Raw genomic sequence first — 19,626 nt, forward strand, 5'->3', positions numbered from 1 at the left:
AAAACAGCATAGAAGAGAAGACATTATTGAAAGACTTGCTGAGAGGTGTCCTGTTTTACTTAATGCTGGCGATGATGTTGCAGTCTATTTCCTGAGTATGTGTATTTTTAAAAAGGCCAGAAGATCTTTTGCTTTAGGAGAAAGCTACCTTCCTTACCCCCAGCAGCCTGGCCACCACTCTCCATAATTGTAATATTTAACAGCATAATTGAATGGATGTCTGTTAGTAATTTTCAAAGCTTGAAGCCTGGAGCAACTGCCCTAGTTTGCTGGATCTCAGGGGAAGCGCCTCATAAAGTATTTATATAACCCAAATACATGGAGGTTTGAAATTATAGATTTGTTTTGTTTTGTTTTTGTTCAGAATGTTAGATGTTCACAAAGTTTTGTAAGAATATGTGGGAGACAAAATTAACAGAACTGCCAGATACTCTATATTTGTACCTCTAGAGAAGCCTGCATATCCGATCAGCAAATTCATTAATATATCTTGTGTGGATAATGGGGATTAATCTGATGAAGACAATTTTGTTTTCTTCCCTTAATATGCATTTTCAAACATGCCTTCTTGTCCTCAGGAAGCAGGTTTAAATTTACTTGCTATTTTTTATTGCAGCCATTTAGAAGATGTTTGTTGTAACATAATCTATTCTTTTTGTAAGTCAATTCTCTACTGGTTAGTGCTGTAATTATTTCTAAGATATTCTGAAGTGTTGAGCTGCCACTTGGATATTTTTGCCATCTAACTGAAAAAAACACAATTTAATTCAAAACTTAAATGGGCCGTTTCATATCAAGTTGATAACATCGATTATGCAGTCTCTCATACTTTATTTGAATTCAGAAAAATCTGTTTTATTAGATGGAGTCAGGGAGGAAGGATGACAGACTAGGAAAGGACAGATGGAGGAGTTTGCCTTCTCTGGGGCCAAGAAGACAAGAGGGATGAGAAATATCCCAGGAAGGGTTGGCCCAAGGTTCTTAACTGGAATGCTGGTTGAAGGTATTTGTTTCCATTTCCGTGTGACAGAGTAACATTGGGAGCTGTCTGAGGCCTGGGTGATCCTCACTGTTGGGGGACGGAGTCAGCAGTTGCTAGCCCTCATTCTCCAGGTCCAGACAAAATCTTACAAAATGATAGCTTCCCCTTTCCCTCTTCCCCTACCTTACAAAAGCTTAACTTCTACTAAAGGTGATAGTGTCTCAATTAGGAACCATTCTATGAAACATGACAAAGAATATGAGTGGAAAACAGAGACATGCACCAGCCTAAATCATACGATAGGAGAGGTCAGTAGCTACCTGAAAGTCAGCATGTTGATATTCAAGTTGTAACTACTTGAAACAATGAAACACCAGAAAAACTCAATTTAAACATATCAAAACTACACACCCGAATACATCATATGGAAAATGTGGTTCCTGAAACAGGCCTGGCACATAATAGACTTATTCATTCATCTAAGAAATAATTAGTACGTATTTATTGCCCTGCTAATAAGCTGGACATGCAGAAGTATGTATGCAGAAGCAGAGATTTCTTCTCTACTAGTGAGCCAGTCAGAACGCCCGTGACTGCTGACCTTCCTGGAATTTAACCATGGGCAGTGTAATGAAGTTTGAATTAACAACCTGAAGGCAATCTTTCAGCCCTTCTCATCCCTGCATTGGGAGAGTTAGTGATACGTCTTCTATGCTCATCTCACCCACAGGGGTACCCGGGCCCAGTGTAAACAGGATGTGCTCTAGGTTTCTGTGCCAGTTACCTGGCCCAGAGAACCGTGCTCACCTGTCTGCAGGAGATGGTAAAACCTGGCCCAGAGGAGGAAGCAATGTGGATCAGAATGCAGTCAACCTGCATGTGTAAGGTCTGAAAGGTACAATTATACCCAAGAGCTCCTGGACACCTGGATCTAAAAATGAAGACTCCAGCCAAATGTAATTTATAATGTAGTGGACCTGTGCAATCCTTTGCAGCCCTAATGCTGCATGTTTCTGATGCAGTCCCCCATTAGTAGGTTTTTGGGGATGACACAGTGCCTTTATGAAAAAGAAACAAATGGCAGGCCAAGTCAAATTAAGATTTAGTCTATTGTCCTTCAAATGCCATTTCATTCTGAAGTCTCCCATCGGGCTATCTCTCATTTAGGCCAATCTGTTGCAGGGGCTAAATCTCCCATACAGTTTAAACAACAACTGATGCTCAAAATGATTTATTTTCATAGTTCACTTAGCACCTCATAGGTATTAGGCACTTTGCAAAGAGTTGGGCAGATAAAGATATATAAAGTAGAATCTCTGTTCTCAATTTAGTAGAAGAGACAAATGTTAGAGGGGTGCTACCCTGGAAATGGATCAATGCCCCGGAGCTCAGGGGAGAAACTGGTGAATCAACATGACACAGCAGCAGAGAATTCAGGAAGGAAGTCTTGCTTGAACAGTCTTGAAGGATCAGTTGTAGCTCTTTAGGCTAACAAGTTCTCAGAAGAAAAAATCAAATGCCTAGCATGTAGGGAACTGCTAGAAAGTGGGAACTTTTACAATATAAACAGGAAAAACTCAATAAATTAGAGAACTAGATTTGAATTTGATCTTAAAATACAGTCGGCTCTCTGTATCTGTGTGTTTCCGCATCCGAGGATTCAACCAGCCATAGATAAAAAATATTCGGGAAAAAGAAGCGAAGGAAGTTCAAAAAAGCATAACTGGAATTTGCCATGTGCAGAGCACTATGCTGAATCCAAACAAATGATGAACTGCTGTGTAGTCACACTCTGCTGTAGCCTATAGGCAAATATAGGTTCTATGCAAATACTATGCCATTTTATATAATAGATTAGAGGACCTGTGGATTTTGGTATCTGTGGTAGTCCAATCCCTGATGATTCTGAGGGACAACTGTAATTAATAATAATAATAATAATAATAATAATAATAATAATGTAACAACGTGGAGCTTAAACTTAATGAGCTATTTTCACCTGGGAGAGGTATTTCACTTGTAAAGAAGTAATTTGTGCTTAGTTTATCAAAACAATGGATAATAAAGGATGTTTAAGAATTATGTGGTAATGATAGTGCTGACAACTAACTTTTTAAGTCTTTTTCATAACTAGATAGATAGCTAGACAGACAGATAAATGATAGATAGAATTTGTTTAGGGATACTTACTTAGTCTTTATATTTTCTCTGGAATGTCAGACTTTTTGAAGAACACACCTGTGTTAATAAAACTTCAGAAGGACAAATACTATTTTATAGCTACTCAAAAACTCCTTAGCTCCAAATCCTCCTTTTTGTCATTGAAATATTTTTTTAGGCAGATTTACACATAGTAAAATTCACAACTTTTAGGTATACTGTTAGGTTTTAACAAATGTAAGCAGTTGTGTAGCCATCACCACAATCAAGATACAGGACATTTTTGTCACCTGAAAATGTTTCCCGGAGCTTCTCTGTAGTCAGTCCTTCCCAAAACCCCATGTGTTGGTAATCGTTGATATGTTTTTCTGTTTTTATAGTTTTGCCTTTTCATGAATATCATACAAGTGGAATGATGCAATATGTAGCCTTGTGTGTTTCGATTCTTTCACTTAATATATGCTTTTCAGATTCATCCATGTTGCTGCATATGAGATGTGATAAAAAATACGGTGAATGTTTAAATTTTTAAAAATGTCTATTACAGTAAAAGACACATTGCCATTAATCCCCCTCAAAATATTCCCCCTCACTTCAAACACACTTATGTCATCATTCTTGCCATTTTCTGAAGCAGTTATGGAAGTCTTCTTTGGAGAGAGTCTTTAGTTGCGGTATTATGGCTCCCTCGATGTCCGGAATCGATTAAAACACTTACCTTTCATGGTCATTTTGACTTTGGGGAAAAGGCAGAAGTCGCACAGTTCCAGATCCAGTGAATAAGGTGGACGATGACACATCATAATGTTTTTATTTGACAGAGATTGCCATACCAGAACAATGTGTGACACAGAACGTTTCCGTTGTGATCACAAAATACAGCGAATCCTGCTGCCGAGTGCCATCCAATGGAAAGGCAGGGATCTTCAATATGGGAAGCGGCACATCGAACCTTAGTAACAATGTGTGACAAGTTTCAACTTATTCAGCGCAGTCAGTTGAGTGTGAGCTACAGTTGAGAGAAGGTGTATTTTAAAGTGTGCCATAAATCATCCTCCATCATGGCAACACTTCTTGTCACACATCACTTCTGGTATATATATATGTGCCTTACCTCTGTCATGATATTTTCTTTATTAAAACTTATTGGGGTGATAATAGTTAATAAAATTACATAGGTTTCAAGTGTACAATTCTGTAATACATCATTTATATATCACATTGTGTGTTCACCACCCGGAGTCAGTTCTCCTTCCATCACCATGTATTTGACCCCGTTTCTCCTCATCTACCATCCCCGGCCCCCTTACCCTCTGGTAACCACTAAACTATTGTCTGTGTCTATGAGTTTTTGTTCTTTATTTGTTTGTCTTGTTCCTTTGTTGTTTTTAGTTTTATATCCCACATATCAGTGAAATCATATGGTACTTGACTTTTTCTGTGTGACTTATTTCGCTTAGCATAATTTTATTAATGTTTTCTTCTAGAAGTTTTATAGGCTTTACATTTATGTCTATGTTCAATTTTGAGGTTTGTGGCGTGTGTGTGTGTGTGTGTGTGTGTGTGTGTGTGTGTGTGTGTTTTGCATAAGGATGCCTCATTGTTCCAGTGTCATTTGTTGAAGAGACAAATCTTTCAGCATTGGATTACTTTGACATTTTGTTTAAAATCAATATATATGTATGGGTTTATTGCTGCTCTCTATTATGTCCCATGGATGAATATGGCTATCTAATACCAAGTTATATTGATTACTGCAGCTTTGTAATAAGTATTAAAATTAGGTATTGTGAGTTCTCCAACTTTGTTTTTTTTCCAAATCACTTTAGTTATTCTAGGCCCTTTGTTTTACGCATGAAATATAGAATCAGATTGTCAATTTTACCCAAAAATATTCCTGCTAGGTTTTGTTTGGGATTGCTTTGATTCTGTATATGAAATTATGAGAAATTGACATCTTAATAATATCGGGTCTTCCAATCCAATGTTCTTTAATTTTTCTTATCATAATGTTGTATAGTTTTATGCATACAAATTTTGCACATTTTTTTAGATTCATCCAAGAGAACTTTGTGTGTTTTTTATGATATTGAAAAATTTTAAATTCAATTTTCAAATGTTCATTGCTAATACATTAAAAATACAGTTGAGGGCTGGCCAAGTGGCTCAGTTGGTTAAGAGTTAACTCAAGAACACAAGCTCTGAGCAACAGGGCTGCTGGTTCAATTCCCACATAGGCCAGTGAGCTGTGCCTGAGCTGAGCTGCTGCTGAGCTGCCAACAGGTGGTAGGATGGTTCAGCTGGTGAGAGCATGTGCTCCTAACAACAAAGTTACCTGTTCAACTCCTGCATGGGATGGTGGACTGCACCCACCCCTGCAGCTAAGATTGAACACGGCACCATGAGCAAGCTGCCAGCAGGCAGCCGGATGGCGACTGGACTTGAAGCTGAGCTAGCTGCACCCTCCACAATTAAGATTGAAGGACAACAACTTGGCTGTTCCCCTTCCCCAATTCCCCAATAAAATCTTTAAAAAAAAATAAAATAAATAAAAATACGGTTGATTTTTGTATAAAATGTTTTAAACTTTTTAGTAAAATATAAATATGGAGAGAAATGATTTTTTAAATGAAATTTTTAAAAAGTTTTCTTAGAAGCAACTGTCATGCTATCGAGGAAAAATGTGTTTACTAAAGCATGTAACAGTTATAACACCACTCAAACAAAAATATTTTTTATTTTAATCCAACTAGTGTTCTGTTAGAACCTAAGGTGATAATATTATAGAAAGTCCCTCCTCTGATCCTTAAATTATTCCCCTGTAAAATGAGACAATTTTCACCCATGGTTTTTTGAGATTAAATAAAATGCAAATAACTTAGTTTGGCTTCTGGTGCATAGTCAGTACTCAATAAAGGTCACTTTCTGTCACTTCCCTTTCTTTGTTGAATGTAATATTACTTCCTAAGCCTGCTGTAACAAATTGCCACAGACTTGTTTACTTAAAACAACAGAAATCTATTCACCCCCAGTTCTGGAGGCTAGAGGTCCAAAATCAAATTGCCATGTGGTTGGATCCTATCAGAGGCTCTGGGGGGAGAATTCCATTTCATGCCTCTCTTCCCAGCTTCTGGTGGCTCCCACCAATCCTTGGCGTTCCTTAGCTTGTAGTTTCATTACTGCAGCACCTGCCTTTGTCTCCCCATATCCTTCCCTTCCCTTCTGTGTCTCTGTGTCCCAAATCTTCCTCTCTTTTCTCTTATAAGGACACCAATCATTGGATATAGGATTTAGGGCTCAACCTAAAACTGAATTACATCTGCAAAGGCCCTATTTCCAAATAAGGTCACATTCACAGCTACCCAGGTTAGGATGTGAACATATCTCTTCCTGGACACTGTTCAACCCACTGCAAATGTCCAAAGATGTATGAAAATATAGAGGCACCAGTAAAGAACATAGAAAAGGCACAACTTGGACATTTGATAGATTAATATTTGTAGGTAATCTTACATGTATAGGGATTACTCTGTCCCTGTTTACCATTCTAAATTTTTAAAATATTTTTGTTTGACAGATTTTATGTAGGTAAAACTAGCGATTGATTTTGGAGTGATATGATGTTTACAGTTTTATATGCATATTGTGGATTAATCTTTAACTTTGAGGTGGGGGTGAGTATTCTGATTCTGCTCATTGTTATTAATTTGTTATTAGGCATGTTATTTTAAAAGAAAAAAAACAGAAAATTTAGATAAGAAATAGAAATTACTCTTAGTGTTTATATTTTTGTGTTTGGTGTTCTTTACTCTCATAGGAAGGAAGCACATCTAAATGAAGAGAGCAAAGTGGAGAAATACCATTTCCATGGCAACAGTTCTATTATGCCCGTGTTTCAGTAGTAATTTCTGTAGCACATTGGATCGCTGTAGTTGGCACGTCCAAAGGACAAACTGGGGAAATAACTATATCGATATCTATTATGTCACTTTATTTAAAATTCTGGAAATGTTTCTCCAAGTGAAAAATGTTTTAAACTGATGGTGTTAATAGTGTATTTCAGATTTTAAGAATAATGGAAGTTCTGATTCATTTAACCTTTCTCTTAATTCTTCAAATAATTATTATTTTTACCATTACTACTAAGGATTGATAAATATTAGCTTGTCAGAAAAGTCATGACGCATTTTTGCAACGAAAAACATAGAAAAATTATGTCATGACTTTTCTGACAACCCAATACCACATAGCTCCAACGAAGCGTCAGACACTGCATTACTATTTTAATGTGCCTTGTAATACACTTGAGTTAGATGTATCATTAGTTTCATTTACAGATAAGGAAGCTAAAGCTCAAGAAATCCAGTAACTTTATTAATTTACTGCTACAACAGATATTTATTAAGCCAACCACTATACTGAATGTCAAACATGCAATAATGAGTAAAAACGAACTAAAAACTGACAGGGGTAGGACTCAAACCCACATCTGTGTGACTTTAAGATCTATATTCTTTCTGATAAATACCTGCTGCTGAATCTGACTTTGCCGGCTGGAGTGTGTGTGTGTGTGTGTGTGTGTGTGTGTGCATGATATATATATTTGATATGTTAAATAATATGTCTTTATATGTTATATATGTTAATTTCTTATAATAATTCTTTTAAACGAATTGCTGTTTTGTGTTACAGTGAAGTAGCATGTCTTTTTTTCCTGCCAGAGAATTTGCTTTTGAACATATGTGACATTTATGTAACAGCCACTGGTAGTAATGGGTGGTATTTGCATTAAAAATTTTAAGTTAAAATAAATGTTTATATGCCAGATGCTATTTGCATAATGTTTTCTAAGTGATGGATATTATTGTTCTTAGTTTAAAAGTAGGAAATTGGCCATAGTAATGTTAACATACTTGCTCCATCTGAGGCCTGGCCCTCCCTCTTGCCTAAGACACATCGTCCCTGTGCTTTCTATGTCATCTCCTCCTCTCCAGCGTATTACCTGGTACCACTTCTTTCTTCCGTATCTCTAACCTTTACTGGTGGCTTCTTTTTTGTATTTCAACTTGCTCGCATCTAATAACAAATAAATAAACATTCTCCCTTTGCCGTCCTATCCCCTTCCAGCCAGCACCCTATTTCTCTTCCTCTGAAACTAAACAATTTGAAAACATTCCCTGCATTTGCTGTCATTACTTTCTCCTCTCCTATTTCTTACTATCTTAATCTTGTTTTTTCTCTTTCTACTCGAAGTGCTTTACCCTTAAGACTGTGCCAATCTGATGTTACTAAGGATACCTCATTGCCCATGTGTTCATTTCATTTCTAAATGATTGAACATTAGTTCATGTTTCTTACCCATTTCTCATATGAGTATATGTGTTTATGTTGTCTGCTTAAGACTTTTGCCTGTTTTCTTGTTATGGTTGTCCTATTTCTTTTAAATTATCACATATTTAAAGAGGAAATAGATTATTTTATCACTCTTTGACCAACAGGGTAGAATTAATAAGTTAAAATACCACCACTGGTAAAGGTCAACAGTATATGTGTGGATGAGAACATTGAACAACCAAACTGTGAAGGATACTGTGCAAATATGCGGTTATTTTACCAGAGCTTTATTTCCCAGAAATACGAAGCTTTCTTCCTCTTTTCCAGTAATCATTTCTCAATAGTCAAAATCCAGTTATGAAGAAAACATCTAATCTTTGTATGGCAGTGTTTGCTACTGCAGTATTTGGTACAGAGACTACCTGTCTGTCTCACGGTGTTGTGTTGGATGGTGGACATTGTGAGGTTTCAGCCTGTTGTTCTCATGAAAATCCCTCTGCCTCCTTTTTTCTTCTTCTTAATTCTTGAATCTTCTATCTTCACAGATGTCTTTGTTCTGCCTCTTGCTACACTGTAAATCTCTGTTATGTGGTTTTTATCTCTGCTGGTTACCATCATAATCAAGATTACCCTGCAATTTGGAAGCCTCAGGAGATTGGGGCATTGTTCCTTCCAATTTTATAGATTCATGAATTTTTACACTGAGTATGTGTTGTTTTGTGTCTCAGCATCATATCTGGGTTGATTTCCCTGAATTATACAAGTGTTTATAAAATCCTGTTCTGTTGAATATATGTGCTTCTTGTGTGTACCTTCTATTACAGTCTGTTCTAAATAACTGATTTGACTCCCTAAAGTTCATTTTTATGTGAATGCAAATTGGTTTTCATATATGACTACAATTACATCAAAGAATATAAATAATTTATTTTCAATTTATAGCTATTTAACACATTTTCATAGGAATAGCATATTAATTATATTCAAGAAGTCCTGTGGGCAACTATTGATTTCTGCAGCAATGAATTGCCATCTCACTTAAATTAAGTGAATAAATAAAATGACCATGATTTTTAAAATACACGTTTGTGAAAAGACAGACACAAGCAAAGAGTTAAATTTCAGTTATTTTGCATGGTGTTTTTGTCCAACTATCTAACATGCAAGGCAGAACAAAACAATGTCTCCTTGGAGGAATATTTATACATTGTAAGCGGTCTCTCTGCTTCTCACCATTCTTTCTGAAAACTCGTGCAATATAAAAATGACCTATTTTATTTTTTCCTCAAAGGTATTTATTATAAAACCAAGTTAGATTACTGTCCTACTTCAGTTCCATGGACTGAGGTTCTTCAAAGGAGTTCATTCCAATTTCATAATAGGAAGTATTTGTTCAATTAAATCCTAAGAATATAAACCAAATAATAGGAAAGATATGACTTGAAATCATAGCATGGAAAATCACAGTGAAGACCAATATTGTATCTCATAAATGATTTCACTGTTTCTCTGACAGTGAATAAAAACAGAAATTCTTGCTACATGTAGTTAGAATAAAGATCCCACAGGATGGAGTTGTAGATTTAAAAAGGCAGAAGGAAGATCTTTGACTTTTCTACAGCCTACTCAGGACATTTCATAGAAAAGCAACCTGTTCCACCAGCCCTAGTGTGGATGGGGCTACCAATTAGAAGCAGGATCATGGTAACCAACAATCAATGTAATTGATACTAGAAAAACAAACAACTCCCTCTGCTCATGTGAACCATATTGCATTATCCCTAGTTGGACAGAAAAGGACAAATAAACACTAAAAAAAACAAACAAACCCACATAGCCCCTTCCTACAGCAATTCACTCAACAGACATTAAACCAAGCACCTTCTATTATACATCCTAGTTAGGGAATTCCAAAGCCAGCTCATTAATAATTAATGCATGTTTATTATGTCTCATTAGTAAAGATCTAAATGTCACATAAGAAGTAAAGAAAGTGCTTTCTGACAGTAGCTTTTTCAGTTTCATGAACAATTCCTGGTAGTAAAATTAATAAAATAAGCTATTTTTTTTTACTCAAGTTCTTAAGAGTTCTATTAATCGAGATAGGCTACGTTGTGCTGAATTTCTATTGGGTTCTTCTTATTGTTGTCACTCTTCTTATTGTTTTCACAAAAGGTGCATGCTATGCTTTGAAATTAACATTGTAATTCAAAAGCACATAGGCTGCTGCCTTGTGCTTTTTATTCAGAAATAAAAAGGAAGGAGGTTCTGATACAGCCTTCAAGGTGGATAAGCCTCAAAAACATTATGCTAAGTGAATGAAGCCAAACCCAAAAGGTCATGTATTGTATGATTCTATTTAAATAAAATATCCAGATCACGTAAGTCCATGGAGACGAAACACAGATTGGTGGTTGACAGAGGCTAGCAGGAGGGGAAGGCAGAGCAAAGCTTAATGTGTACAGGGTTTACTTTTATTTAGAGTGATGGAAATGTTTTGGAGCAAGATAGATTTTGTGGTTGCACCACCTTGTGACTGTAGTAATTGCCACTGAATGTTTTAGTTAAAAATGGTTAATTTTATGCTATGTGAGTTTTAGCTCAATAAAAAGTATACCAAAAATGTTTAACTTTTTGAAAAGTCAAAGAAAAGCACACTGGCAATTTGTATGTTTTTACTATATTTGATTATATTCTATAGATGAAACAATAGTGTACTACATCTTGCAGGCATTTTTATTCAATCAATTTCCATAGTGAAACTATTTGAGAACTGTGTAGTCACTGATCTTGGGGTTTTTTTAAGAATCACCATTCAAATGTTTAAGATTTTCACCTAGGATTTTCCCCTGTCTGTGTTATTACCTCACTGTGTAATTGCCTGCCTTGAATTTGAAACCCTCCCAGGAAGCTCTGTATTCATTTCTACTTAAGTTATTGCTATGATGTTGGAAGTTTGCACTTGGAATCGCTCCCACAGAATCATTTTTGAAAACCCATTCACATGCTGGTTTTCCTCTTACACACCATTAATGAAGGTGTCAAGTAGAAAGGTCACTAACAGCGATGCCTGCAGCACCCCACTGATCATTTGAGTAGCTTTTGATATATTGCCTTTAATAATTGCCCTGTCCTTGTCAACTAATTCTCGGTTCATGTTGGGGGCCTTATGGTCAATACAATTAAAGTTAATTTTGGGTAGTGAAACATCTGAATGCCAAATTTTCTTTGCTACTGTTGGGCGCTAGGGCTGGGAGCACTTCTTTTTAATTATTATGATAGTTAATGACTACCGTTTCCAAAATAATGGAGGGCTGATTTTTCATTTCTGGATCACCCTGTGCTGGCGCTTCCTTTTCCTGGCTGTGATCTGTGGACTGTTTCACTGCTCATTAGGCCGCTAAGGCCTGAGGAAATAACAAGGACAAAGTCAACTTCTGTTCATTTTGCCTGGCTAGCAGCCTATTTTCAGTCTAAAGAAAAAAATGGTTTTGGGGACGAGGGTGAGGACTGATACTTATGAATTAAATAGAGGTATGATTTATCTCGCAGTGTAAGCCAGCTTCCCCTGACATCAACCTCTAAAGTTAGAATTAGAGTCTTAGGGTTGGGAGGGTGCTTGGTGTGATGCTCTGCCTGGTGTTACCAGGGATGGGCACTGCTAGAGATTTGGGACGGATACACTTGTCTTACAGGATTATTCCATACACTGAAGGATAAGGGACACCCCTGGACCTGGAATTCTAAATGCCAGTCAGCTCCAGGACAACCCCAAGTGCCCCACACATTTCTCAGTGCCTCCAAGGAGTGCAGTCCCACAACCTTCTCACTTGATGAGCAAACCGAGGGCCAGAGAGGTTTGGTACCGTGCCTGAAGGCACATGTCCAGTAGGCGGTAAAATTGGCGCTTTGGTGTTAGAACCAAAATACCCACTTTCCTTGTCCACTTTCTAGTGTAGCTACTTTCATTTAAAATATTTAAACTAGAATCTTAAGTGGACCTTCAGTATTGGTCTGAAATTCAATTACCTTTTTCTACTCAGTTTACTCTCGTATGTTCACAAATGATTATTTCATACCTCCCTACTCCTCAGTCCTTCACCACTTCCTGTCCTCACCTTCCTCTTAGCTGGTGCCTTTCACAGTTCACTGTGAAAATAGAAGATAAAGGAAAACTAGCTCATCTTCACACGATCATATCTGCTGCCTACCTGCATTTACAGCCATGTGCTCTGCCTGCCTTCCTATTATAAGCAGTGAAGTCTTCCTGCTTCTGGCTAAGGCACAGTCCCTCCCTCCTGCGCAAGGACCGTGCTTCCTGAGTTATCCTTGTTGTCTCTGGCTCCTTCAGTCTCTCCCTCCCCCTGGATCATTCTCATCAACATATAAACATAATGAACTCCCTGCCTTCATAGTACAAGAAATGTTCTCAGGGCTGGTCTAATGGCTCAGTTGGTTAAGAGCTCGCTCAAGAGTGTTAGCTCTGAGCAACAGCGGTTAGATGCCTGGCTGGAGCTGAGCTGCCGCTGAGCTACCAACAGGTAACAGGATGGCTCAGCTAAAAAAAAAAAAAAAGAAAAAAGAAAGAAATGCTCTCACAGCCTCTTCATGGATCTACCATGTTGTTTCTCTGCTTCCCTGAAAGAATTCTTTCCTGAGACAGGTGTTAGTACCTCTCGCTCCACCTCCTTCACACCGTCAACTCTTCAACCTCCTCAGACTAAGCCCCTGATCTCCACCACACCCACCAGTCACTCTTGTCAGTTAGTAACAGCCTCCGCCTTGCAAATCCAGCCGTGACTCCTCAGCGCTCTTTCAAACCTCCTGGTAGTACCAACCACATCACCCTTCAGGGAACATTTTCTTCATTTGGCTTCTTTGACATGTTTTTGTTTTGCTCCCCTCCTATCTCATTGGTTACTCTTTCTGAGGCTCCTTTGTTGCGGGGAACCCAGACAGAGAGACAGGACACCAAGGCGTGGGAAGCAACTTTTATTAATGCCGGCACTGGCTCAGTAGATTCACATCCAGAGGCTGAGCCCCGACCCGGGTGGGACTCGGGGCTATATACCCTGAAGTTTCCAGGTTGGCAGCTTAGATTTATTATTAGAACATGTGGCCATTGTGCCAGTTCCTGACTGGCTCCTGGGTGAGACAGGAATTTGGAAATATTAAACGTGGAAGTCTTGCTGACCATATAGTCCAGGAATGTCTTTGTCTAAAGCCCGCATGAAATCCTTAGTGACCACATGGTCGGAAGGACTTTGTCTGAGTCACACCTTTGCCACACCTTGACTGAGTCCTTCTCTGCTCAGCTTGTAGATATCCCTGCACTTCTCAAGGGCCCAGTCTCAGCCCTTCTATTTTAAAAAAAAAACAACAACCAGAGAAAGCTTTTCAAAATAAAGCAAATGGTCCTTGAAACCCCATAAAGGGCTTCTCATAACACTTAGAATGAAATCCAAACCCTTTGTTTAGAACGACAAGGCCTTGCAAAACCTAACCCCTCCTAGATTACTCCCCGACTCCACCCTGACCACTGACCTTACTCTTCCTTGACACGCCTCCTTCACGTCTGCCTCAGGGTCTCTGCATTGGCTGTTCCTTCTACAATGTTCTCTGCCCAGATTTTCTCAAGAGTTCCCTTTTCTCAGCATCTAGGTTTTCCTCAAATATCATCTCCACAAAGAGACCTTCTCTGAGTGCTTAAAGTAGTATCATCTACTCTTCCTTCACTTTCTTTTCCCTTACAGTGTTTTACTCTTATTTATAATAATATGTATCTCTGCTTGACATGATATGGGTGTTTATTGCTGTTATTGGAAAGTAATATGGTAGAATGACTAAACACATAAATTCTGGATCCCAAATATCTGGATGCAGCCACTTATTAGTTCTGTGAACTTGGACTACTTACTTAGCCTCGCTGATCCTCAGTGCCCTAAACTTTCACATTGGGATCTTGTTTAATTCTGACAGATGGTTATAAACATAAAATGAATTAAAATGTATAACATGCTTAGAATAAATGACTCACCTAGTAAGTACTATGTCAATGATAGATAGTATCATTGTTATTTTTTATCATTGTTTGAAACTTCCATTAGAAAATAAACTTCAAGAGGACACTGCTTTGTCATTCTTGTGTACCACAATTTTTCTAACTCCTGAAACAGTAGCAGTGTCTGGTGCATTGTTGGCTTTTAATATCTTGCTATTGAATGAACAAATGAGTGATTTGCCACTAATTGGACTTATGCCTCAGCATACTTTCAAATTATTTTCGTACCACCTAAAACAAAGCAGCTTTGAGAATGGCTTGTATTAATACAAAGGTTAGTGTTTCAGGGGGCTAAAAGTGACTTAGAATACTTGTAAAATAAGACACTCACATCCTCCTACCTATCATTAGGGTTTTCACAGCCTTCCAATTAGGTTGGTTTGTGTTTAAGACCTTTCCACTTATGTGAACACCATGGAGAGAACAAGAATGAACTAGGAGACAGAACAGTGATAAAAAAAAACAGCCTTGTTCATTCAAGGAAAAAGATAGCAGAAAAATAAATGAATGACAATTAGAATTGGGGTTTTAACATTTAGCTTTACTTATTTGCTCCTGTAATTTTTAGATGTTCTCGAAAAATTTGCCTCTTAATATTTTCTATTTAGAGTTATATTTTTATTTCTACCTAGATGGCCAGATTCCTCTGGGTTACTATGTCATCCTCAATTTGAAGTCAGGTTTTCCTAGGAATAGAACTTTCGAATGTCTGTGTTTTTTTAGAGTATCAAGTTATTAAAATATAGCCAAATATGATAGAGAAAATGTTTCTATAAAAGAAATACAGGTTTTTATTGATGAGATATTATTATACATATAAAGTCCAGAAATCTCTGTAATCCTTTAAAAAATGTTTAGATTATTTTATATCTTGGTAGACTGAAATAAATTGCTTAATCTGTGTCAAAAATATCACAGATTTACTTTAGCAATGTACCAAAATCATTTTGGCCAATTGGAAATGAACAAAATGCATTTAATCTGACCAATCAACTTCACCAATTCTTCATAGAATCTCAACTAAAGAATGCTGAACCACTAACCCATTCTCTGAACTTTTTGTAGGACTTAAATCTCACCTACTTATTGGCTGCCAAGGTTTTAAACCTTCACAAAACTATGGAAAATTATAGTGCTAATGGAAATTTGAAACTTTTACATCTGCTTTTATAGCATTTAGCTACCACCTTAAATACGTTTGGAATGTTTTTCAAAAGGAGAATTTAAAAGTGTGTTCTCGAGAGTTTTTGCTAAGTCACAAAGTAAGAAAAAAAAATTAAACTTAAAAAAGATTTAATCAAATCACTGAGAATAGTTGGATAGTATGGAAAGATTTTTGAATTTTTCATAAAACTTAAACCAATTTCCTAGTTAATGAACAATTAGAGGAAAAAAAAGCAAGCATAACTTTAGTTTCTTGAATTAAGACACTTTCAGACCAGACTTGAGTCATTATATAATAAAGCTTTGACATCGGAGACTTGCCATAATGGGATCACAAATTCCTACAGTTTATGGCATATCAATAAGATTGTTTTCTGTCAGTTCCTGTTTTGGAGAATAAGAGATGGCAGTTGGTAGTGTTCAAACACAGAATGTCTTTGTTTCTGTTTTACTCTAACTGCCCATCTGTTGCTTTAACTTTATGCAATTATTTCTGATAGAATGAAGCTTATAGCACTGGCTCCAATATATTTAGGTAGAAGTTTTCTTAATATCATTTAATTCTAAATTCTTGATGAGATAGGCTGAAAGGGAAGTTATTAAACAGTGAATTGATTAACTGGCTCAACTGATAACAAAACTCATCTTGCATATGTTTCTGATGTTTCATTGATGTCATCAACTTCTCTGTGCCACCCTCCCTCAATTCTATGAAAGCTACCCTTGTTGTTACCAGTTAAGGGTTCAAGTGCCCAACCCTTCAAAGGTCAAAACATCAGTTTGGAATAAGGAAAGTTTTATTAGTTGAGCACTAGCCTGAGAAGATGGGGGCTTAACGTTTCTGCAAATCCATCTTAATATTTCCCTGCATTCAGGTGTCTTTCTTGTCAAGGGGATGGAGGAGGGGCTGGGCAGGAGGTGGCTTGAGAACCCTAGACAGCTAGGCTCAGACTGAGGTCCAAGAAAGACTCAGTCTCTAAATGTCTTTGTTGGCCCCTGCTGATCTGAGTTAGTCTTGAGGCTCCTGTAAATCTTTGATAAACAGTTATTATTTTGTACATATTTTCCTATGTCTTTACAAGAGGCATCTTCTGACAAGGGGCTGTTTTTTTGCAAAATACTCATGCCTCAAGCAGAATTCCTCTAGGTAATTAGCATTACTGGAGCATGAGCTATTAGCCTGAAGCCCATGAGAGAAATGCAGGCTGGAATTAAGGTAGAGACACAGAGGAGCATCTCACTCTTACATAGTAACAGGTTTTACTGTCCTTCCAGTGGTAAACGCAGAGGTCTCACTTTGTCATTTTGCTTTTCTTCAAAATATTTGGGACACTGGACATTAGTGGCTGGCCTCTTTTTCCTTAGAACCTTCTCAGACCTCTGCTTCCATGGCAACATCATAATCTGGTTATATCTCTCTCTCCATTCCTCCCAGCTGCCTAACTCTATAGCTTTCTACTGAAGAATCATGGACCCTTCATATTTATTTAATTCCTCAATCACATGCTCAGCAAAGCTGCTTCTTCTGGGTACCATCTGCAGTCTATAAGCACAACTCTTTATAAAAAACCTGCTTGTTTTTTATCTCTGCCCATCATGCCATTCTACCTCACATTCTTTTCATTGCATCTTGATCTTCCGATAGCTCCATGACAACTTAAAAGGCAACATCATTACTTATCTGTGTTTCTTTCTAAAGTTTCTGCTCCTCTGTTCAAATATTCTCACAAAAACTCAAAACCTGGGATTTACTTTTAGACTTAAATTCAGCCTATCAGTATCCGTATTCTAAGTGATAGTCTATCACTGTGCTTACTTTAAAAAACAAAAGGAATAATTTTGTTTTATCAGTGCTTTTTCAGGCTATCCCAAGTTCATAGATAATTGAAATATTCATTTTTAGTACCCCATGACCCCATTTTCTAATGTCAATTTCTACTGCATTTTAAAAAAATTGCAGTGGTATACAAGTATACCACTTCCAAGGAGTCCTGAAAATTAAAGCACTTTCATCAACTTCGGTTATACTGTGGGTTGTCTTGAAAAAAAATTATAGAATTCTTTCATTAAATTATTTTAGCATTTCTTTTTAAATGTGGTTTTCTTGTAATTTTTTAAATGATTAACTTTCCAGCCCAGAAATATTTCATGAATGAGTTTAACTGAGGTTATTTCTCCTATATGAAATAGATTAGGACATTCTACTTGCTACGTTTGGACATGTACTGAGAACATGGATCACTGATCATTCAGGCATATTACATTTGCAGCTTCTTTGGAGGTGCCCACCGCATGCCCATGTGCTTTAAATTAAACATTTACTTCTAATATTATAAGGTAACCAGCTCTTCTGGTTTGCCTAGGACTGATGGAATCGCCAGGACACTGGGCTATCAGTTTTCAAAACAGGACAACCCCAGGCAACCTGATGATTGGCCACTGCAGATACTAGTTAAATTACCCAAAGTGTGGAATAGTTGACAACTTTGTCTGATTAAAACCACCTTGAGGGTTTATTTCTTGGATCACTTACAATTAAATCTAAACATTTAAATGTCTGTCTTAAACCCAGAACACATGTATTCTAATTATACAAAGATAATCTTACTATCTAGCTATGATTTAATTTTACCTTACATTTGTTTATATAAAAACTAAGTTAAATCAAAAGCCACAGTTTCCCTATGTCAACTTATTAAAAATGTGGAATGCTGCCCATTTATTTATTCATATAATCTTATTTATTAAGTAGGTACTGTTGGCCTCACATAAAATAATAAGGACTAAAGATATAATTATGAACAAGGTTATGATCTTTCCAGAAAATCCTAGCACTTTATTAGACTTTTGTTAGTAATTTTGGGCCCCATTCTAGGTTTTCCAAATGCCCAAACGTTCATATAATTGCCATTTAGCTGGTATACATGAGAACTCCTATGCTTTTATTCCCTGGAATTTAGCTATGTGACAAATGTCCGATCAAATTGATTCTTCTCTAGTAGTTAATTTCCTCTGCCTCTGTTACTGGTTTTTCATCCATAATGTAGGCCTCAAACCCTTTCCATTAACTTTGTAAGGGAAATATTTGTGTGCAATTGCTGAATCGTGCTCCAAGATTAAGCCCGTAATAGGAAACAACTTGGGCATAGTGCCACTGTGGGTCAATGCAGAAACAGACCACAAATTTCACCTTGAAGTTTAGCTCGAAACTATGCCATATGCTAACTCTAGTTAATCTCAAAGGGACCTTGAATGATACATTTGTGAGAAGGTGACAGATTCTCCTATATGCCTGGCTGCAGCTCAAAGTACCAGTCGAGCACTAGAAAATTGTTGCTGCATTGAGGAAATCCAAATTGAGGAAATCTAAAAGAGTGCCTGACTTACTTCCAGTAAGTGCTCAATAAAATTTTGTCCAGTATATTCTGCAGTGTTGCAATTAGCATTTTTACATGAGAAGTTCATTCCCTTGAACTCATATTCTGTGATATTTCATGATTCACCACTATTATGAGTTAAATATTATTTCTGAATTATTTACATTGTATTATTTTCTAGTTCCTCTAAGATGACTTAAGGTTTTTAAAAGGTAAAGACTATAACTTACATTTCCTTGTCCATCTGCATGACATAGGACCATGACAAGACTCTTAAAAAAGTATGTTGAATTTTTATTGACATCAATGAATGCAAAACACTAGTACTTTGTGACTGATAGACTAATTGAATTCCTAGGCATGACATGTGTTTGGAAGGGAGAATATGTGAATTAATGTAATTTTACATTAATTTCCCTCTTCATCTCAAGGGGTCCTTGTAGTGAAGTGCAGGTAGAGTAAGATTTTAGAATGGTGATTGATTTTGCAGGGTAAGAATTTGATAGATTTAAGTGATTATTTTACCTGGAATCTGCTTATGTTGGTAA

General features: G+C 36.9%; 1 protein-coding gene across 4 annotated transcripts in view; it reads left to right on the top strand.

The window, feature by feature from the left end:
* PDGFD (platelet derived growth factor D) overlaps positions 1 to 19,626 on the top strand; it is a 265,099-nt gene that overhangs the window by 116,733 nt on the left and 128,740 nt on the right. The window lies entirely within an intron of this gene.

Source organism: Hipposideros armiger, unplaced genomic scaffold (assembly GCF_001890085.2).
Source record: "Hipposideros armiger isolate ML-2016 unplaced genomic scaffold, ASM189008v1 scaffold_446, whole genome shotgun sequence".
In the NCBI taxonomy this organism is placed as follows: domain Eukaryota; kingdom Metazoa; phylum Chordata; class Mammalia; order Chiroptera; family Hipposideridae; genus Hipposideros; species Hipposideros armiger.